General features: G+C 39.9%; 1 non-coding gene across 1 annotated transcript; it reads left to right on the forward strand.

Moving 5' to 3' along the window:
- Nucleotides 1-19,814: 19,814 nt before the first annotated feature.
- On the forward strand, nucleotides 19,815-19,921 carry LOC148297638 (small nucleolar RNA R71). Its single transcript, XR_015833230.1, has one exon. It is a non-coding gene; the product is annotated as a small nucleolar RNA R71 (small nucleolar RNA).
- Nucleotides 19,922-24,262: the final 4,341 nt, after the last annotated feature.

Raw genomic sequence — 24,262 nt, forward strand, 5'->3', positions numbered from 1 at the left:
CAAATGACTCCTCCCACCATATTATGATGTTGCCCAAGTTTTGGGCTCGATCCGAAATCAATAGGTGTTCCAAATTGGACAATTCAAGTTCAACGGCAGTTCGTTCCTAATTGGAGTGGTTGGTGTATTCCATACTTCTAGCGATTGAATTTCACTCAAAACTCACCAAATGACTCCTCCCACCATATTATGATGTTGCCCAAGTTTTGGGCTCGATCCGAAATCAATACGTGTGAGAAATTGGACAATTCAAGTTCAACAGCAGTTCGTTCCTAATTGGAGTGGTTGGTGTATTCCATACTTCTAGCGATTGGATTTCACTCAAAACTCACCAAATGACTCCTCCCACCATATTTTGATGTTGCCCAAGTTTTGGGATCCATCCGAAATCAATAGGTGTGAGAAATTGGTCAATTCAATTTGAACGGCAGTTCGTTCCTAATTGGAGTGGTTGGTGTATTCCATACTTCTAGCGATTGGATTTCACTCAAAACTCACCAAATGACTCCTCCCACCATATTATGATGTTGCCCAAGTTTTGGGATCGATCCGAAATCAATAGTTGTGAGAAATTGGTCAATTCAATTTCAACGGCATTTCGTTCCTAATTGAAGTGGTTGGTGTATTCCATACTTCTAGCGATCGGATTTCACTCAAAACGCACCAAATGACTCCTCCCACCATATTATGATGTTGCCCAAGTTTAGGGCTCGATCCGAAATCAATAGGTGTGAGAAATTGGTCAATTCAATTTCAACGGCATTTCGTTCCTAATTGGAGTTGTTGGTGTATTCCATACTTCTAGCGATTGGATTTCACTCAAAACTCACCAAATGACTCCTCCCACCACATTATGATGTTGCCCAAGTTTTGGGCTCGATCCGAAATCAATAGGTGTGCGAAATTGGACAATTCAAGTTCAACGGCAGTTCCTTCCTAATTGGAGTGGTTGGTGTATTCCATACTTCTAGCGATTGGATTTCACTCAAAACTCACCAAATGACTCCTCCCACCATATTATGATGTTGCCCAAGTTTTGGGCTCGATCCGAAATCAATAGGTGTTCCAAATTGGACAATTCAAGTTCAACGGCATTTCGTTCCTAATTGGAGTGGTTGGTGTATTCCATACTTCTAGCGATTGGATTTCACTTAAAACTCACCAAATGACTCCTCCCACCATATTATGATGTTGCCCAAGTTTTGGGCTCGATCCGAAATCAATACGTGTGAGAAATTGGTCAATTAAATGTGAACGGCAGTTCGTTCCTAATTGGAGTGGTTCGTGTATTCCAAACTTCTAGCGATTGGATTTGACTCAAAACTCACCAAATGACTCCTCCCACCATATTATGATGTTGCCCAAGTTTTGGGCTCGATCCGAAATCAATTGGTGTTCGAAACTGGACAATTCAAGTTCAACGGCAGTTCGTTCCTAATTGGAGTGGTTGGTGTATTCCATACTTCTAGCGTTTGGATTTCACTCAAAACTCACCAAATGACTCCTCCCACCATATTATGATGTTGCCCAAGTTTTGGGATCGATCCGAAATCAATAGTTGTGAGAAATTGGTCAATTCAATTTCAACGGCATTTCGTTCCTAATTGAAGTGGTCGGTGTATTCCATACTTCTAGCGATTGGATTTCACTGAAAACAGACCAAATGACTCCTCCCACCATATTATGATGTTGCCCGAGTTTTGGGCTCGATCCGAAATCAATAAGTGTGAGAAATTGGTCAATTCAATTTCAACGGCATTTCGTTCCTAATTGGAGTGGTTGGTGTATTCCATACTTCTAGCGATTGGATTTCACTCAAAACTCACCAAATGACTCCTCCCACCATATTATGATGTTGCCCAAGTTTTGGGCTCGATCCGAAATCAATAGGTGTGCGAAATTGGACAATTCAAGTTCAACGGCAGTTCGTTCCTAATTGGAGTGGTTGGTGTATTCCATACTTCTAGCGATCGGATTTCACTCAAAACGCACCAAATGACTCCTCCCACCATATTATGATGTTGCCCAAGTTTTGGGCTCGATCCGAAATCAATAGGTGTGAGAAATTGGTCAATTCAATTTCAACGGCATTTCGTTCCTTATTGGAGTGGTTGGTGTATTCCATACTTCTAGCGATTGGATTTCACTCAAAACTCACCAAATGACTCCTCCCACCATATTATGATGTTGCCCAAGTTTTGGGCTCGATCCGAAATCAATAGGTGTGCGAAATTGGACAATTCAAGTTCAACGGCAGTTCGTTCCTAATTGGAGTGGTTGGTGTATTCCATACTTCTAGCGATTGGATTTCACTCAAAACTCACCAAATGACTCCTCCCACCATATTATGATGTTGCCCAAGATTTGGGCTCGATCCGAAATCAATAGGTGTTCCAAATTGGACAATTCAAGTTCAACGGCAGTTCGGTCCTAATTGTAGTGGTTGGTGTATTCCATACTTCTAGCGATTGGATTTCACTCAAAACTAACCAAATGACTCCTCCCACCATATTATTATGTTGCCCAAGTTTTGGGCTCGATCCGAAATCAATAGGTGTGAGAAATTGGACAATTCAAGTTCAACGGCAGTTCGTTCCTAATTGGAGTGGTTGGTGTATTCCATACTTCTAGCGATTGCATTTCACTCAAAACTCACCAAATGACTCCTCCCACCATATTATGATGTTGCCCAAGTTTTGGGCTCGATCCGAAATCAAAAGGTGTTCCAAATTGGACAATTCAAGTTCAACGGCAGTTCGTTCCTAATTGGAGTGGTTGGTGTATTCCAAACATCTAGCGATTGGATTTCACTCAAAACTCACCAAATGACTCCTCCAACCATATTATGATGTTGCCCAAGCTTTGGCCTCGATCCGAAATCAATAGGTGTTCAAAATAGGACAATTCAAGTTGAACGGCAGTTCGTTCCTAATTGGAGTGGTTGGTGTATTCCATACTTCTAGCGATTGGATTTCACTCAAAACTCACCAAATGACTCCTCCCACCATATTATGATGTTGCCCAAGTTTTGGGCTCGATCCGAAATCAATATGTGTTCCAAATTGGACAATTCAAGTTCAACGGCAGTTCGTTCTTATTTGGAGTGGTTGGTGTATTCCATACTTCTAGCGATTGGATTTCTCTCAAAACTCACCAAACGACTCCTCCCACCATATTATGATGTTGCCCAAGTTTTGGGCTCGATCCGAAATCAATAGGTGTTCAAAATAGGACAATTCAAGTTGAACGGCAGTTCGTTCCTAATTGGAGTGGTTGGTGTATTCCATACTTCTAGCGATTGGATTTCACTCAAAACTCACCAAATGACTCCTCCCACCATATTATGATGTTGCCCAAGTATTGGGCTCGATCCGAAATCAATAGGTGTGCGAAATTGGACAATTCAAGTTCAACGGCAGTTCGTTCCTAATTGGAGTGGTTGGTGTATTCCATACTTCTAGCGATTGGATTTCACTCAAAACGCACCAAATGACTCCTCCCACCATATTATGATGTTGCCCAAGTTTTGGGCTCGATCCGAAATCAATAGGTGTTCCAAATTGGACAATTCAAGTTCAACGGCAGTTCGTTCTTAATTGGAGTGGTTGGTGTATTCCATACTTCTAGCGATTGGATTTCACTCAAAACTCACCAAATGACTCCTCCCACCATATTATGATGTTGCCCAAGTTTTGGGCTCGATCCGAAATCAATAGGTGTTCCAAATTGAACAATTCAAGTTCAACGGCAGTTCGTTCTTAATTGGAGTGGTTGGTGTATTCCATACTTCTAGCGATTGGATTTCACTCAAAACGCACCAAATGACTCCTCCCACCATATTATGATGTTGCCCAAGTTTTGGGCTCGATCCGAAATCAATAGGGGTCAGAAATTGGTCAATTCATTTTCAACGGCATTTCATTCCTAATTGGAGTGGTTGGTGTATTCCATACTTCTTGCGTTTGGATTTCACTCAAAACTCCCCAAATGACTCCTCCCACCATATTATGATGTTGCCCAAGTTTTGGGCTAGATCCGAAATCAATAGGTGTGCGAAATTGGACAATTCAAGTTCAACGGCAGTTCGTTCCTAATTGGAGTGGTTGGTGTATTCCATACTTCTAGCGATTGGATTCACTCAAAACAAACCAAATGACTCCTCCCACCATATTATGATGTTGCCCAAGTTTTGGGCTCGATCCGAAATCAATAGGTGTGAGAAATTGTTCAATTCAATTTCAACGGCAATTCGTTCCTAATTGGAGTGGTTGGTGTATTCCATACTTCTAGCGATTGGATTTCACTCAAACCTCACCAAATGACTCCTCCCACCATATTATGATGTTGCCCAAGTTTTGGGCTCGATCCGAAATCAATAGGTGTGCGAAATTGGACAATTCAAGTTCAACGGCAGTTCGTTCCTAATTGGAGTGGTTGGTGTATTCCATACTTCTAGCGATTGGATTTCACTCAAAACTCACCAAATGACTCCTCCCACCATATTATGATGTTGCCCAAGTTTTGGGCTCGATCCGAAATCAATAGGTGTTCCAAATTGGACAATTCAAGTTCAACGGCAGTTCGTTCCTAATTGGAGTGGTTGGTGTATTCCAAACATCTAGCGATTGGATTTCACTCAAAACTCACCAAATGACTCCTCCCACCATATTATGATGTTGCCCAAGTTTTGGCCTCGATCCGAAATCAATAGGTGTGCGAAATTGGACAATTCAAGTTCAACGGCAGTTCGTTCCTAATTGGTGTGGTTGGTGTATTCCATACTTCTAGCGATTGGATTTCACTCAAAACTCACCAAATGACTCCTCCCACCATATTATGATGTTGCCCAAGTTTTGGGCTCGATCCGAAATCAATAGGTGTTCCAAATTGGACAATTCAAGTTCAACGGCATTTCGTTCCTAATTGGAGTGGTTGGTGTATTCCATACTTCTAGCGATTGGATTTCACTCAAAACGAACCAAATGACTCCTCCCACCATATTATGATGTTGCCCGAGTTTTGGGCTCGATCCGAAATCAATAGGTGTGAGAAATTGGACAATTCAAGTTCAATGGCAGTTCGTTCCTAATTGGAGTGGTTGGTGTATTCCATACTTCTAGCGATTGGATTTCACTCAAAACTCACCAAATGACTCCTCCCACGATATTATGATGTTGCCCAAGTTTTGGGCTCGATCCGAAATCAATAGGTGTTCCAAATTGGACAATTCAAGTTCAACGGCAGTCCGTTCCTAATTGGAGTGGTTGGTGTATTCCAAACTTCTAGCGATTGGATTTCACTCAAAACTCACCAAATGACTCCTCCCACCATATTATGATGTTGCCCAAGTTTTGGGCTCGATCCGAAATCAATACGTGTGAGAAATTGATCAATTCCATTTGAACGGCAGTTCGTTCCTAATTGGAGTGGTTGGTGTATTCCATACTTCTAGCGATTGGATTTCACTCAAAACTCACCAAATGACTCCTCCCACCATATTATGATGTTGCCCAAGTTTTGGGCTCGATCCGAAATCAATAGGTGTTCCAAATTGGACAATTCAAGTTCAACGGCAGTTCGTTCCTAATTGGAGTGGTTGGTGTATTCCATACTTCTAGCGATTGGATTTCACTCAAAACTCATCAAATGACTCCTCCCACCATATTATGATGTTGCCCAAGTTTTGGGCTCGATCCGAAATCAATAGGTGTTCCAAATTGGACAATTCAAGTTCAACGGCAGTTCGTTCCTAATTGGAGTGGTTGGTGTATTCCATACTTCTAGCGATTTGATTTCACTCAAAACTCACCAAATGACTCCTCCCACCATATTATGATGTTGCCCAAGTTTTGGGCTCGATCCGAAATCAGTAGGTGTGAGAAATTGGACAATTCAAGTTCAACGGCAGTTCGTTCCTAATTGGAGTGGTTGGTGTATTCCAAACTTCTAGCGATTGGATTTCACTCAAAACGCACCAAATGACTCCTCCCACCACATTATGATGTTGCCCAAGTTTTGGGATCGATCCGAAATCAATAGGTGTTCCAAGTTGGACAATTCAAGTTCAACGGCAGTTCGTTTCTAATTGGAGTGGTTGGTGTATTCCATACTTCTAGCGTTTGGATTTCACTCAAAACTCACCAAATGACTCCTCCCACCATATTATGATGTTGCCCAAGTTTTGGGCTCGATCCGAAATCAATAGGTGTTCCAAATTGGACAATTCAAGTTCAACGGCAGTTCGTTCCTAATTGGAGTGGTTGGTGTATTCCATACTTCTAGCGATTGGATTTCACTCAAAACTCATCAAACGACTCCTCCCACCATATTATGATGTTGCCCAAGTTTTGGGCTCGATCCGAAATCAATAGGTGTGAGAAATTGGACAATTCAAGTTCAACGGCAGTTCGTTCCTAATTGGAGTGGTTGGTGTATTCCATACTTCTAGCGATTGGATTTCACTCAAAACTCACCAAATGACTCCTCCCACCATATTATGATGTTGCCCAAGTTTTCGGCTCGATCCGAAATCAATAGGTGTGAGAAATTGGACAATTCAAGTTCAACGGCAGTTCGTTCCTAATTGGAGTGGTTGGTGTATTCCAAACTTCTAGCGATTGGATTTCACTCAAAACTCACCAAATGACTCCTCCCACCACATTAAGATGTTGCCCAAGTTTTGGGATCGATCCGAAATCAATAGGTGTTCCAAATTGGACAATTCAAGTTCAACGGCAGTTCGTTCCTAATTGGAGTGGTTGGTGTATTCCATACTTCTAGCGTTTGGATTTCACTCAAAACTCACCAAATGACTCCTCCCACCATATTATGATGTGGCCCAAGTTTTGGGCTCGATCTGAAATCAATAGGTGTTCCAAATTGGACAATTCAAGTTCAACGGCATTTGGTTCCTAATTGGAGTGGTTGGTGTATTCCAAACTTCTAGCGATTGGATTTCACTCAAAACTCACCAAATGACTCCTCCCACCATATTATGATGTTGCCCAAGTTTTCGGCTCGATCCGAAATCAATAGGTGTGAGAAATTGGACAATTCAAGTTCAACGGCAGTTCGTTCCTAATTGGAGTGGTTGGTGTATTCCATACTTCTAGCGATTGGATTTCACTCAAAACTCACCAAATGACTCCTCCCACCACATTAAGATGTTGCCCAAGTTTTGGGATCGATCCGAAATCAATAGGTGTTCCAAATTGGACAATTCAAGTTCAACGGCAGTTCGTTCCTAATTGGAGTGGTTGGTGTATTCCATACTTCTAGCGTTTGGATTTCACTCAAAACTCACCAAATGACTCCTCCCACCATATTATGATGTGGCCCAAGTTTTGGGCTCGATCTGAAATCAATAGGTGTTCCAAATTGGACAATTCAAGTTCAACGGCATTTGGTTCCTAATTGGAGTGGTTGGTGTATTCCAAACTTCTAGCGATTGGATTTCACTCAAAACTCACCAAATGACTCCTCCCACCACATTAAGATGTTGCCCAAGTTTTGGGATCGATCCGAAATCAATAGGTGTTCCAAATTGGACAATTCAAGTTCAACGGCAGTTCGTTCCTAATTGGAGTGGTTGGTGTATTCCATACTTCTAGCGTTTGGATTTCACTCAAAACTCACCAAATGACTCCTCCCACCATATTATGATGTGGCCCAAGTTTTGGGCTCGATCCGAAATCAATAGGTGTTCCAAATTGGACAATTCAAGTTCAACGGCATTTGGTTCCTAATTGGAGTGGTTGGTGTATTCCAAACTTCTAGCGATTGGATTTCACTCAAAACTCACCAAATGACTCCTCCCACCACATTATGATGTTGCCCAAATTTTGGGATCGATCCGAAATCAATGGGTGTTCCAAATTGGACAATTCAAGTTCAACGGCAGTCCGTTCCAAATTGGAGTGGTTGGTGTATTCCATACTTCTAGCGATTGGATTTCACTCAAAACTCACCAAATGACTCCTTCCACCATATTATGATGTTGCCCAAGTTTTGGGATCGATCCGAAATCAATAGGTGTTCCAAATTGGACAATTCAAGTTCAACGGCAGTTCGTTCCTAATTGGAGTGGTTGGTGTATTCCATACTTCTAGCGTTTGGATTTCACTCAAAACTCACCAAATGACTCCTCCCACCATATTATGATGTGGCCCAAGTTTTGGGCTCGATCTGAAATCAATAGGTGTTCCAAATTGGACAATTCAAGTTCAACGGCATTTGGTTCCTAATTGGAGTGGTTGGTGTATTCCAAACTTCTAGCGATTGGATTTCACTCAAAACTCACCAAATGACTCCTCCCACCATATTATGATGTTGCCCAAGTTTTCGGCTCGATCCGAAATCAATAGGTGTGAGAAATTGGACAATTCAAGTTCAACGGCATTTCGTTCCTAATTGGAGTGGTTGGTGTATTCCATACTTCTAGCGATTGGATTTCACTCAAAACGAACCAAATGACTCCTTCCACCATATTATGATGTTGCCCGAGTTTTGGGCTCGATCCGAAATCAATAGGTGTGAGAAATTGGACAATTCAAGTTCAATGGCAGTTCGTTCCTAATTGGAGTGGTTGGTGTATTCCATACTTCTAGCGATTGGATTTCACTCAAAACTCACCAAGTGACTCCTCCCACCATATTATGATGTTGCCCAAGTTTTGGGCTCGATCCGAAATCAATAGGTGTTCCAAATTGGACAATTCAAGTTCAACGGCAGTCCGTTCCTAATTGGAGTGGTTGGTGTATTCCATACTTCTAGCGTTTGGATTTCACTCAAAACTCACCAAATGACTCCTCCCACCATATTATGATGTTGCCCAAGTTTTGGGCTCGATCCGAAATCAATACGTGTGAGAAATTGGTCAATTCAATTTGAACGGCAGTTCGTTCCTAATTGGAGTGGTTGGTGTATTCCATACTTCTAGCGATTGGATTTCACTCAAAACTCATCAAATGACTCCTCCCACCATATTATGATGTTGCCCAAGTTTTGGGCTCGATTCGAAATCAATAGGTGTTCCAAATTGGACAATTCAAGTTCAACGGCAGTTCGTTCCTAATTGGAGTGGTTGGTGTATTCCATACTTCTAGCGATTTGATTTCACTCAAAACTCACCAAATGACTCCTCCCACCATATTATGATGTTGCCCAAGTTTTGGGCTCGATCCGAAATCAGTAGGTGTGAGAAATTGGACAATTCAAGTTCAACGGCAGTTCGTTCCTAATTGGAGTGGTTGGTGTATTCCATACTTCTAGCGATTGGATTTCACTCAAAACTCACCAAATGACTCCTCCCACCATATTATGATGTTGCCCAAGTTTTGGGCTCGATCCGAAATCAATAGGTGTTCCAAATTGGACAATTCAAGTTCAACGGCAGTTCGTTCCTAATTGGAGTGGTTGGTGTATTCCATACTTATAGCGATTGGATTTCACTCAAAACTCACCGAATGACTCCTCCCACCATATTATGATGTTGCCCAAGTTTTGGGCTCGATCCGAAATCAATACGTGTGAGAAATTGGTCAATTCAATTTGAACTGCAGTTCGTTCCTAATTGGAGTGGTTGGTGTATTCCATACTTCTAGCGATTGGATTTCACTCAAAACTCACCAAATGACTCCTCCCACCATATTATGTTGTTGCCCAAGTTTTGGGCTCGATCCGAAATCAATAGGTGTTGGAAATTGGACAATTCAAGTTCAACGGCAGTTCGTTCCTAATTGGAGTGGTTGGTGTATTCCATACTTCTAGCGTTTGGATTTCACTCAAAACTCACCAAATGACTCCTCCCACCATATTATGATGTTGCCCAAGTTTTGGGCTCGATCCGAAATCAATAGGTGTTGGAAATTGGACAATTCAAGTTCAACGGCAGTTCGTTCCTAATTGGAGTGGTTGGTGTATTCCATACTTCTAGCGTTTGGATTTCACTCAAAACTCACCAAATGACTCCTCCCACCATATTATGATGTTGCCCAAGTTTTGGGATCGATCCGAAATCGATAGTTGTGAGAAATTGGACAATTCAAGTTCAACGGCATTTGGTTCCTAATTGGAGTGGTTGGTGTATTCCAAACTTCTAGCGATTGGATTTCACTCAAAACTCACCAAATGACTCCTCCCACCACATTATGATGTTGCCCAAGTTTTGGGATCGATCCGAAATCAATAGGTGTTCCAAATTGGACAATTCAAGTTCAACGGCAGTTCGTTCCTAATTCGAGTGGTTGGTGTATTCCATACTTCTAGCGTTTGGATTTCACTCAAAACTCACCAAATGACTCCTCCCACCATATTATGATGTTGCCCAAGTTTTGGGCTCGATCCGAAATCAATAGGTGTTCCAAATTGGACAATTCAAGTTCAACGGCATTTGGTTCCAAATTGGAGTGGTTGGTGTATTCCATACTTCTAGCGATTGGATTTCACTCAAAACACACCAAATGACTCCTCCCACCACATTATGTTGTTGCCCAAGTTTTGGGCTCGATCCGAAATCAATAGGTGTTCCAAATTGGACAATTCAAGTTCAACGGCAGTTCGTTCCTAATTGGAGTGGTTGGTGTATTCCATACTTCTAGCATTTGGATTTCACTCAAAACTCACCAAATGACTCCTCCCACCATATTTTGATGTTGCCCAAGTTTTGGGATCGATCCGAAATCAATAGGTGTGAGAAATTGGTCAATTCAATTTGAACGGCAGTTCATTCCTAATTGGAGTGGTTGGTGTATTCCTTACTTCTAGCGATTGGATAACACTCAAAACTCACCAAATGACTCCTCCCACCATATTATGATGTTGCCCAAGTTTTGGGCTCGATCCGAAATGAATAGGTGTTCCAAATTGGACAATTCAAGTTCAACGGCATTTCGTTCCTAATTGGAGTGGTTGGTGTATTCCATACTTCTAGCGATTGGATTTCACTCAAAACGAACCAAATGACTGTTGTTAATATTATGTTAACTCGCAATTGTACGGGGCAATTAGTAGTATAGCAAGACAAGTACGAGGTCGTACCCACGAAGACTGAGAAGTTAAAACTAGTTATGTACTTAGATTACCAAATTCAAGAAAGTAGGAGGTTATGTCTAAAACAGAATTTAAAACAAGAGTGGTTGTGATTGTTGAACAAAAGAAGCAAAATGAAATTGCAAACAAAAACAAGTAAGCAAATGTAACAAAGAGTGGTTTTAAGAGTTGGAAAACAGATTTTGAGACTAGGGCATTCGAATCACCATAACAATTCAATTCTGGGTTATAAAGATTCAAGTAACAAGTCTAATTCAGATTCAAAGATTGATTCTAGCTAAAGTATGATTAGGCCATGGTGTTTGGTCCTAACCTTGTGTTCCTAATTCCCTAATTTGATCATTTGTTGTCTAACCTAAAATTAAGCATTAGGAACCCATTAAGCATAGAAGAACATTTTAAACAACCAAGTATGTATCTAATCCCTGTTGTCGAATGTCCATACATACTCTTCCTATTCATAGTTCAATTCGAATTAAAGCATGGTGTATACTCTTAATTCAAACCAAGATAGTTAACAAACAAGTTCTAATGGTGATCAATCATTCAAACAAGCATGTTAACTTATAAGCATAATGAATAAGAACATGAATCATGAATCAAACTTGAAACTCCAAACTTATAAACCCAGAATATTCATGTTAGGTTACATCGAAGCCCTAGTTATGGATTTAGCTACTCATAATGGAAAAGAGACTTGAACAGAAATGAGAAAACATAATGAATGCAATAAGAGTAGAAGAACCCTTTTTCTGAAGTTCTTGTGGTGTCCAAGGCTTCTCCAAGTGCTTCTCCACTTCTAATGCTTCTCCAAGAGCTTCCCCACTTCTAGAAAGATGTATGAAGGATATGGAGGTGATTTGGGATGAGTTTGAGTGAGTGGTGATGGCTAAGGAAGATGAAATTCGTAGGGAAATGGAAGAGAAGAAAGCTGGAGTTGTTTTGGTGATTGTTGGAGTGTTTGGGATTGTGAGAGTGTTTGAGGATGGTTGGAGTGAATTGTGGGGTTGTGAATCCCAGGATTTGTTGTGTCTTGAATGTGGAATGGATGTGGTATTTATAGGGAGAGGGGAGTGATAAATCTGAATTCAATATGGCTAATGCATACAACACTTGCATTATAAAAGATGAATTGGTTGATGCACTTCACTAATGCATACAACACTTGCATTATAAAATCTGAATTGGTTGATGCACTTCACCAATAAATCCCACCAGCAGCCCTAGCTCATCTTCATGTCACAATGACCAAGCTTCCAACTAGCTACAATAGCTCATGCCTAGCTCACCATGACCAAGCTTCCAACCAGCTCATCCTCATGTCAGCATGACCAGCAACTTCAAGGGCTTACAACTTGGGCTTCTCTTAAGCAAATGATGACTTTAAGATGTCCATTGTGAAGTTCAGAATGTGTATGATCCAACCACACAAGTATTGGCCCAATCCAAGCTCGGAGGAGGAAGTTAAGGCCGAAACAAATTGCTAACTCGTTTTGCTCGCTGACAAAAATCCATCCTGAGCATGGTTCAGTGTTTGCTAGGTTACGGCCTCCAGAGTTATTCAATGGGGCTGAAATTTGGATATGTTATAGTACACACCCATTGGAACAACTCTCATGAAGAATGCGGCCTCATCCGAGCTGTGTAGATTGCTGAAACAGATCTTGCAATGTGACCCACGAAACTGGACTGTAGGAAAAATGAGTTTGTCTTTAAACTCTTCTTCCATTCATCCAAATTAGGCCTTAACATGCTTGAATTGCATGAATTATGCTCTCTTGCTCTATTGGCCTACAAAACACACAAATAGAGGCAAATAACTCAGAATTATAGGAAACTAAGCAAAAGAAGTAAGTAAATTGGGCATGTATATGTATGAAATTATGAGCTTAACACACCCCCAAACCTAGATTTTGCTAGTCCTCGAGCAAAACAAAAGAAAAACAAAGGTAAAAACAAAACAAGAAGTTAACTAGACCACTTTCGTAGGTAACTCGATTGCATTGAGCGTATGCAATAAGCCTTTAAACCTCTAGGCATCCCTAGTAGGAGGAGTTGTGTCTCCTGAGGGTTTAACAGATACGATACCCACAAACGTTTTTCTAACTCTACAAAACAAAATGGTTAGAAAAACAACTTTGAAATCAACTAATGAAAATGAAAGAAAGTTTTAGTCATACCTCCAACACCATAGAGTTGCCAAGATAGGTCATCAATCAGTGTGTACAAGTGGAAGCTATAGCTCAAAGGCACACAGTTTCAAAGCAAGCACACTCAAACCTTGAATAGAGAACATGGTTCGACTCTAATTCTCACAGATAACACTCAATCACTCAGAACCTATGTTTTAATTCTCTCAAGAAAGCATAAGTGAGTGTATGAAATAGAAGCACAAATTTGGTTAGATCTCATGAAAGGAATTAAATACTAAGAATAGAGATACACACAAACTTACCAGCACCCATGAATACATCCTCAAAGATCAGCTAGGTCTTTCACAATGTTGTAATGAAAGCCTAAGGTTTAGGGGAAATGGAAGAATTGGAAGGAAAAACAAATAACTTAAGAACATACCAAGGTTGCATGCTTCATTAATCTGCAAGGCATCATTGATTTAGATTGGCATGGCAGCAAACTTCATGGTATCACCTGGCATAGACTTTATTTTTCACACTTAGATCAAATTGAAACACTTTCATCTTTGCTGATTTGATCTGCATCTTCTTTACTTTATTGCACAGATTCACACAAAATTTTTATTTAGGTACATGGCTGCAACTTCCTTGCTTCAAACTTTATGTTGGCAAACCTTGGTATATTTCTAAGTTACTAGGGTATGGCTACAATAGGTCAAGTATCTCAGATTGAGATACAAAGGTAGGGAAATGATGAGGGTGATAGAAGAAAAAGGCTTTAAGTGTTTGGCTTCAAGAGGGCTAATGGAACACACATATGGGTAGGGTGAAAAGAAAGCACATAGAATAGTTATACACACATAGCCTAGCATCACTTCAATGAGTTCATTCATGAATGAGAGCAAGCACATGATATCTGTAAAAGAGAATCATCCTTAGTATTCAATCAAAATGAAATGATGAGATCAATTAGAGTGAATTGAAGAAAATAAGTATGGATGAGAAATAGAACACTTTAAACCCTCTCAAGAAAGCAATTAGGCTCGATATAGCTCACTAGGGTAGTCTCCACTATTTTCCTTCAAGAATTTGAGCATGGTACTTTAGCCACCAGAATTCTAAGAGCAAAAGCTTTGTGAAGTGCAAAATTCTGATATGAAAACCTCAAATAGCAGCTCCATAGCATTGATTGTATGACATTCTTTAAAAAAAATAAAAATAAAATAAAAATAAAATAAATAGTGACAAGAGAACGAAAATTGAAAACACAAATGGATAAGAAAATTGAAATTGAAAACCTTCCCCCCAGACCTGAATTAAACATTGTCCTCAATGTGAAAGCATACAAAAGATGATTGAGAACAAACAAATGATAAAGGGAAAAGTTTAGAAGAAGGTTTAGGAAAAATAAAAAATAAAAAATAAAATGAATAAATAAGCAACTCATGGATGACCAGTTAAGGGCCTCAGAAAACACAGCCAGGGGATCCGGGAAGGTTGGAGGGGTCACAATGGTCCCGCTTAAAACCCAAACTTCTTAGACACCGAAGGTGTCGCCTAAAGAACTCCTAGACACTGTATTGACGGAGGTGCTCACTGGGGTTACCAAAAGTTAGCTTATATGAAATTTTTTTATTTTATTTTTATATTTATTTATTTATAAAAAGGAACAGAAACTTAAAATGACTAAAATAAAAACAAAACAAGTAAAGAGAAAGGATAGAAATGCTCCCCCTTGATGCGATTAGGTCGATTGCTACCAAGCACCTTCTTCTTGAACACATGGGTTGCCTCCCAAGAAGCGCCTTAGTTACTGTCTTGGCAAGACATTGTGCAATCAGCTAAGTTGATGGTACGAAGGGAAGTTGATCTACCACATGGCCAGTTTGGATGCCAGCTGAAACTCCCTCATAGAATGGCTTTAAACGTTGTCCATTTACTTTGAAAGTCGAGCCATCTTTAGGGTTTTGAATCTCCACAGCTCCATAGGGAGAAACATTGACCACGGTGAATGGGCCTTGCCATCTAGACTTCAATTTTCCTGGAAAGAGACGCAAACGTGAGTTAAACAAAAGAACTGACATACCTTTGGAGAACTCTTTCCGTTGAATGTTTCTGTCATGGTAACTCTTGGTTCGTTCTTTGTAAAGCTTTGCATTCTCATAAGACTCATGTCTAATTTCTTCCAATTCATTGAGCTGAAACTTTCTTGCATGGCCTGCCTTGTCTAGATCAAAATTTAACTTCTTGATGGCCCAAAAAGCATTGTGTTCAAGCTCCATTGGCAGGTGACAAGCTTTCCCAAACACAAGACGATAAGGGCTCATTCCAATGGGAGTCTTATATGCAGTCCTATAAGCCCATAATGAATCATTGAGCTTGGCTGCCCAATCTTTCCTTGTATTGTTCACCACCTTCTCCAGGATGTGCTTAATTTCTCTATTGCTTATTTCCACTTGACCAGAAGTTTGCGGATGATATGGTGTAGAGACTCGATGGGTGATGTTGTACTTTTTCATGAGTGCTTCGAATGGCTTGTTACAGAAGTGGCTGCCTCCATCACTAATGACAGCCCTTGGAGTACCAAACCTTGTGAAAATATTATCCTTCAAGAACTTCAGCACCACCTTATAATCATTGGTTTTGGTGGCTATGGCTTCCACCCATTTAGACACATAATCAACAGCAACAAGTATGTAAGTATAACCAAAGGAAGATGGGAATGGTCCCATGAAATCAATACCCCACACATCGAAGAGCTCCACAACAAGTATGTTATTCAATGGCATTTCATTCCTGCGACTTATGTTCCCCATCCTTTGGCACCTATCACACTTAACACAAAAATTAAACGCATCTTTGAATAGAGTGGGCCAAAAGAAACCAGATTGCAGAATTTTAAGTGCTGTTTTCTTAGCTCCAAAGTGACCTCCACAAGCCAATTCGTGGCTATGCCTAAGTATGCTTTCTTGCTCTTCTTCTGGAACACATCTTCTGATGAGTTGATCCGGGCAATGCTTGAATAAGAAAGGTTCATCCCAGACATAAAGTTTCACCATGGAAAAGAACTTCTTCTTGTCCTGAGAAGTTAGATCATTTCTAAGAACACCACAAGTAAGATAATTAACAAAATCAGCATACCATGGCTCTTTGACTTGGGCAGCATATAGTTGTTCATCAGGGAAAGTCTCATTCACGGGTAGCATAGCTGCTCCTTTTTCTTCAACCACAATTCTGCTCAAATGATCAGCTACCACATTCTCACATCCCTTCTTATCTCGAATCTCCAAATCGAATTCTTGCAGCAAGAGAATCCATCTAATCAAGCGTGGTTTGGCATCCTTCTTAGTGAGCAAGTATCTAAGAGCTGCATGGTCAGAATAAACAATTACTTTAGAACCAACAAGGTAAGAACGAAATTTTTCTAAAGCAAAAACCACAGCAAGCAACTCCTTCTCTGTTGTGGAGTAGTTGATTTGAGCATCATTCAAGGTCCGGCTAGCATAATGAATCACATGGGGCAGCTTGTTCTTCTTTTGACCTAAAACTGCACCAATAGCAAAGTCAGAGGCATCACACATTATTTCAAATGGTAAAGACCAATCCGGAGCTATGATAATAGGGGCTGAAGTTAGCCCCCTCTTCAAGGTAGTAAAAGCTTCCATGCAAGCTTCATTAAACTCAAAAACAGCATCCTTAGCAAGGAGATTACACAATGGCCTTGTAATGCTTGAGAAATTTTTGATGAACCTTCTATAGAATCCAGCATGACCTAGAAAGCTTCTAATTAATTTAACAGAGGTAGGGGGTGGAAGATTTGAGATGAGGTCGATCTTGGCTTTATCCACTTCGATTCCCTTGCTTGAAATCACATGGCCTAGCACAATGCCTTGTCTCACCATGAAGTGACACTTCTCCCAATTCAAAATCAGATTTGTTTCCTGGCATCTTTTAAGCACTAGAGACAAGTGGTGAAGACAATTATCAAAAGAGGAACCAAAAACTGAAAAATCATCCATAAATACCTCAATGAATCGTTCCACCATATCTGAAAAGATTGACATCATGCATCTTTGGAAAGTTGCTGGGGCATTGCACAAACCGAATGGCATCCTTCTATAAGCAAACGTACCAAATGGGCATGTGAATGTGGTTTTCTCTTGGTCTTCCGGAGCAATGGGAATTTGATTATAACCTGAAAAACCATCAAGAAAACAATAGTAAGCATGGCCAGATAAACGTTCAAGCATTTGATCAATAAAAGGCAAGGGGAAATGATCTTTTCTAGTGGATGTGTTCAACTTCCTGTAATCAATGCAAACTCTCCAACCAGTGACAGTTCGTGTAGGAACTAGCTCATTCTTCTCATTCTTCACAACGGTGATTCCGGACTTCTTTGGAACAACTTGCACAGGGCTCACCCACTTAGAATCTGAAATTGGGTAGATGATTCCTACATCGAGTAGCTTTAAAACTTCAGCTCTAACCACCTCTTTCATGTTGGGATTTAGCCTCCTTTGGGCATCACGAGATGGTTTGCTGTCTTCTTCCATTAAAATCCGGTGCATGCACATGCTTGGACTAATTCCTTTGATGTCTGCTATGGTCCACCCAATGGCTGTTTTATGCTCTTTTAGAACTTTAATTAAGCTCTCTTCTTCATGTGAGGAGAGACCTGCAGCAATTATAACAGGGAGAGTTTCGTTAGCACCCAAATATGTATATTTAAGATTATTGGGAAGAGGTTTAAGTTCTAGCTTTGGTGGGATGACAATGGATGGCTCCAATTTCGTGGATGATGGTCCAAGAGGCTCGATTGGTGGCCTAAAGGATGGTGGGTATGGCGGAAACACTTCTAAGGCAGCCACCACTTCTTGGAACTCCGGTTCACAAAGATCTTCCTCTTCTTGTGTTAAGACAGCTTCTAGAGCATCATTAGACTTTCTCTGCAAAATTATGGAAGAAACCTCATGATCCACAACATCAATTGAAAAGCAAGAATCAAGAGAGATAGAAGGTTGAGATAGAGCATTAAGCATTTTAAATTCAACAGTTTCACCCAAAACAGTCATGGAGAGGGTGCTATCTTTCACTTTGATGATTGTGTCTGCAGTGGCCATGAATGGCCTGCCTAGGAGAATGGGATCAACACGATCTCCATTTGGATTGTCTTCCATGTCCATCACTACAAAATCAGCAGGGAGAATTAGTGTATTAACTTGAACTAGAATATCTTCTACAATACCTTTTGGATATTTTATAGAATGATCAGCTAGTTCAAGTCGCATTGAAGTCTTCTTCATCCCTTCTAAGCCAAGCTCTTGATAAACTGAATATGGCAAAACATTGATGCTTGCTCCCAAGTCCAACATGGCTCTTCCAACCTTCTTGCCTCCAATGTTAATGGGAATGTCAAAGCTGCCAGGATCATCTAGTTTTGGTGGAAGCTTCCTTTGCAACACAGCACTTACATTCTGGTCGAGCTTTACTCCTTCATTTGGAGCGAAATTGAGCTTGTGAGTTTTCAAGTCCTTGATGAATTTTCCATATGCAGGAATCTGTTCAATAAGATCAAGCAAAGGCAAATTGATATTAACTTTACTCAAAATATCATAAATCTCTTTAAAAGCCTTATCTTGCTTTGCTTTCTTAAGACGGCCTGGAAATGGAATCTGTGGAACATATGGAGCGGGTGGCACGTATCTATCTTCTTGAAGATGTGGTGGCACAAATTTGTCATCCCTTTTATGCAATTGGAATTGATCGGATTTCTGAGAATCTGATTTGGCCTTAGGAGCAGATTGAGAAGTTTTGAGTTGTTCTCCTTCCGTGGCCATGGTCTCCTCGTCTTTATCTTCTACAATCACAACATCATTTGAAAGATTAGAATTATCTTTATTATTAATGATCTTACCTGATCTGAGCACATGAATGGCCTTGGCTTCTGGGTTCTTTGGATTGATCTCAGTTTGGCTTGGCCATTTCCCAGGCACTCTTTGAGTTATTTCAGCAGCTATTTGGCCTAATTGGACTTCCAATTTGGAGATGGCAGCTTGTGTAGTTTGCTGAAAATTGGATTGGTTGATTGCCATCTGCTTCACTATATCTTCCAATGATGATGATGATTGTTGTGGCCTTTGGAATGAAGGGGGATTTGCTTGATTCTGGGTATTTCTCCATGAAAAGTTTGGATGATTCCTCCAACCTAGATTATAACTTTGAGAGTATGGATCATTTCTTGGACCTTGGTTGTAGGAATTTACCAACTTAGCTTGTTCTTGCACAAATTCTGGATATCCAGCCCCAAGTGGACAAGCTGTGGTAGCATGGTCATGAGATTCACAAATGCTACACACTTCCTTCGGAGGGCTTCTTGAGTTTAATGCAAGAAGAGCATCTAGCTTTTGTTCCAGTTTTGAAATCTGCATACTAGAAGCATCATTAGAACCACTAATAACACGTTTACCTCTTGTATCCGTATGTTGGGTCTCCATTGCTATCTCCTCAAAGAGTTCGTACGTTTCTTCTGGAGTTTTGGTTTTAAAAGAACCACCTGCAAAATTGGTGACTATATTATGACTAGAAGGGGTTAGTCCTTTATAAAACATACGCATTTGAAGCTTCAATGGAATCCCATGATGAGGACATTGGTTGAGCAACCCATTGAATTTCTCCCATGCTTCACAAAACGATTCATCATCTTGCTGTGCAAATAACAAGATCTTGTCCCTAAGCATGTCGGTCTTTTGCGTGGAGAAGTATTTTTCCAGGAACTTCTTTTGAATGGCAGACCATGTAGTGAGTGAACCAGGCTTCAAAGAATTCAACAAATACTTCGCCTTATCCTTTAAAGTGTATGGAAACACTCTCATTCGAAGTTGATCTTCTGTCACACCTGTCAAGGGAAAAGAACTCACAACATTAAAAATATCCTTTATATGAGTCAATGGATCTTCATTAGGTAAACCATAAAAGGAAGGCAGCATATTAAGATGAGAAGATTTAAGCTCATAATTTCGAGCTACAGTGGGCAGCAAAATGCTTGAAGGAGATGCTGGAATTGTTGGGATATCAAGTTCTCCCATGAACTCAATGGCAGCCATCATTTCTTCTTCTTCTTGGTCTGAACTTGCTTCCGAATTTGAAAGTGAAGAACCAGGAAGTTCAGTGTGGAGAGCAAGACTTGTAAATGTAGCAAGAGCTTGCTCTTTTGCAGTTGACAACTCCCTTTCTAGACGATTCTGAATTTCAGAGGTCACTCGTCTGGGTTGCAATGATGGTCCTGCGTTCAAAGATCTAGAACGTTGGAACGAAGACCTCACTTGTTCAAGTAATGGCTTTTTAGACATAAACTACCTGAAACAGAAAATTAGATTAATTAGAAACACTAAAAAGAATAGGGTAACCTTGGGCACATAACCAGGGAAGAACTTTCGTTCAGTCCCCGGCAACGGCGCCAAAATTTGTTGTTAATATTATGTTAACTCGCAATTGTACGGGGCAATTAGTAGTATAGCAAGACAAGTACGAGGTCGTACCCACGAAGACTGAGAAGTTAAAACTAGTTATGTACTTAGATTACCAAATTCAAGAAAGTAGGAGGTTATGTCTAAAACAGAATTTAAAACAAGAGTGGTTGTGATTGTTGAACAAAAGAAGCAAAATGAAATTGCAAACAAAAACAAGTAAGCAAATGTAACAAAGAGTGGTTTTAAGAGTTGGAAAACAGATTTTGAGACTAGGGCATTCGAATCACCATAACAATTCAATTCTGGGTTATAAAGATTCAAGTAACAAGTCTAATTCAGATTCAAAGATTGATTCTAGCTAAAGTATGATTAGGCCATGGTGTTTGGTCCTAACCTTGTGTTCCTAATTCCCTAATTTGATCATTTGTTGTCTAACCTAAAATTAAGCATTAGGAACCCATTAAGCATAGAAGAACATTTTAAACAACCAAGTATGTATCTAATCCCTGTTGTCGAATGTCCATACATACTCTTCCTATTCATAGTTCAATTCGAATTAAAGCATGGTGTATACTCTTAATTCAAACCAAGATAGTTAACAAACAAGTTCTAATGGTGATCAATCATTCAAACAAGCATGTTAACTTATAAGCATAATGAATAAGAACATGAATTATGAATCAAACTTGAAACTCCAAACTTATAAACCCAGAATATTCATGTTAGGTTACATCGAAGCCCTAGTTATGGATTTAGCTACTCATAATGGAAAAGAGACTTGAACAGAAATGAGAAAACATAATGAATGCAATAAGAGTAGAAGAACCCTTTTTCTGAAGTTCTTGTGGTGTCCAAGGCTTCTCCAAGTGCTTCTCCACTTCTAATGCTTCTCCAAGAGCTTCCCCACTTCTAGAAAGATGTATGAAGGATATGGAGGTGATTTGGGATGAGTTTGAGTGAGTGGTGATGGCTAAGGAAGATGAAATTCGTAGGGAAATGGAAGAGAAGAAAGCTGGAGTTGTTTTGGTGATTGTTGGAGTGTTTGGGATTGTGAGAGTGTTTGAGGATGGTTGGAGTGAATTGTGGGGTTGTGAATCCCAGGATTTGTTGTGTCTTGAATGTGGAATGGATGTGGTATTTATAGGGAGAGGGGAGTGATAAATCTGAATTCAATATGGCTAATGCATACAACACTTGCATTATAAAAGATGAATTGGTTGATGCACTTCACTAATGCATACAACACTTGCATTATAAAATCTGAATTGGTTGATGCACTTCACCAATAAATCCCACCAGCAGCCCTAGCTCATCTTCATGTCACAATGACCAAGCTTCCAACTAGCTACAATAGCTCATGCCTAGCTCACCATGACCAAGCTTCCAACCAGCTCATCCTCATGTCAGCATGACCAGCAACTTCAAGGGCTTACAACTTGGGCTTCTCTTAAGCAAATGATGACTTTAAGATGTCCATTGTGAAGTTCAGAATGTGTATGATCCAACCACACAAGTATTGGCCCAATCCAAGCTCGGAGGAGGAAGTTAAGGCCGAAACAAATTGCTAACTCGTTTTGCTCGCTGACAAAAATCCATCCTGAGCATGGTTCAGTGTTTGCTAGGTTACGGCCTCCAGAGTTATTCAATGGGGCTGAAATTTGGATATGTTATAGTACACACCCATTGGAACAACTCTCATGAAGAATGCGGCCTCATCCGAGCTGTGTAGATTGCTGAAACAGATCTTGCAATGTGACCCACGAAACTGGACTGTAGGAAAAATGAGTTTGTCTTTAAACTCTTCTTCCATTCATCCAAATTAGGCCTTAACATGCTTGAATTGCATGAATTATGCTCTCTTGCTCTATTGGCCTACAAAACACACAAATAGAGGCAAATAACTCAGAATTATAGGAAACTAAGCAAAAGAAGTAAGTAAATTGGGCATGTATATGTATGAAATTATGAGCTTAACACACCCCCAAACCTAGATTTTGCTAGTCCTCGAGCAAAACAAAAGAAAAACAAAGGTAAAAACAAAACAAGAAGTTAACTAGACCACTTTCGTAGGTAACTCGATTGCATTGAGCGTATGCAATAAGCCTTTAAACCTCTAGGCATCCCTAGTAGGAGGAGTTGTGTCTCCTGAGGGTTTAACAGATACGATACCCACAAACGTTTTTCTAACTCTACAAAACAAAATGGTTAGAAAAACAACTTTGAAATCAACTAATGAAAATGAAAGAAAGTTTTAGTCATACCTCCAACACCATAGAGTTGCCAAGATAGGTCATCAATCAGTGTGTACAAGTGGAAGCTATAGCTCAAAGGCACACAGTTTCAAAGCAAGCACACTCAAACCTTGAATAGAGAACATGGTTCGACTCTAATTCTCACAGATAACACTCAATCACTCAGAACCTATGTTTTAATTCTCTCAAGAAAGCATAAGTGAGTGTATGAAATAGAAGCACAAATTTGGTTAGATCTCATGAAAGGAATTAAATACTAAGAATAGAGATACACACAAACTTACCAGCACCCATGAATACATCCTCAAAGATCAGCTAGGTCTTTCACAATGTTGTAATGAAAGCCTAAGGTTTAGGGGAAATGGAAGAATTGGAAGGAAAAACAAATAACTTAAGAACATACCAAGGTTGCATGCTTCATTAATCTGCAAGGCATCATTGATTTAGATTGGCATGGCAGCAAACTTCATGGTATCACCTGGCATAGACTTTATTTTTCACACTTAGATCAAATTGAAACACTTTCATCTTTGCTGATTTGATCTGCATCTTCTTTACTTTATTGCACAGATTCACACAAAATTTTTATTTAGGTACATGGCTGCAACTTCCTTGCTTCAAACTTTATGTTGGCAAACCTTGGTATATTTCTAAGTTACTAGGGTATGGCTACAATAGGTCAAGTATCTCAGATTGAGATACAAAGGTAGGGAAATGATGAGGGTGATAGAAGAAAAAGGCTTTAAGTGTTTGGCTTCAAGAGGGCTAATGGAACACACATATGGGTAGGGTGAAAAGAAAGCACATAGAATAGTTATACACACATAGCCTAGCATCACTTCAATGAGTTCATTCATGAATGAGAGCAAGCACATGATATCTGTAAAAGAGAATCATCCTTAGTATTCAATCAAAATGAAATGATGAGATCAATTAGAGTGAATTGAAGAAAATAAGTATGGATGAGAAATAGAACACTTTAAACCCTCTCAAGAAAGCAATTAGGCTCGATATAGCTCACTAGGGTAGTCTCCACTATTTTCCTTCAAGAATTTGAGCATGGTACTTTAGCCACCAGAATTCTAAGAGCAAAAGCTTTGTGAAGTGCAAAATTCTGATATGAAAACCTCAAATAGCAGCTCCATAGCATTGATTGTATGACATTCTTTAAAAAAAATAAAAATAAAATAAAAATAAAATAAATAGTGACAAGAGAACGAAAATTGAAAACACAAATGGATAAGAAAATTGAAATTGAAAACCTTCCCCCCAGACCTGAATTAAACATTGTCCTCAATGTGAAAGCATACAAAAGATGATTGAGAACAAACAAATGATAAAGGGAAAAGTTTAGAAG

The sequence above is a fragment of the Prunus avium genome, chromosome 1, assembly GCF_965620075.1.
Source record: "Prunus avium chromosome 1, drPruAviu1.hap1.1, whole genome shotgun sequence".
Taxonomy (NCBI): Eukaryota; Viridiplantae; Streptophyta; class Magnoliopsida; order Rosales; family Rosaceae; genus Prunus; species Prunus avium.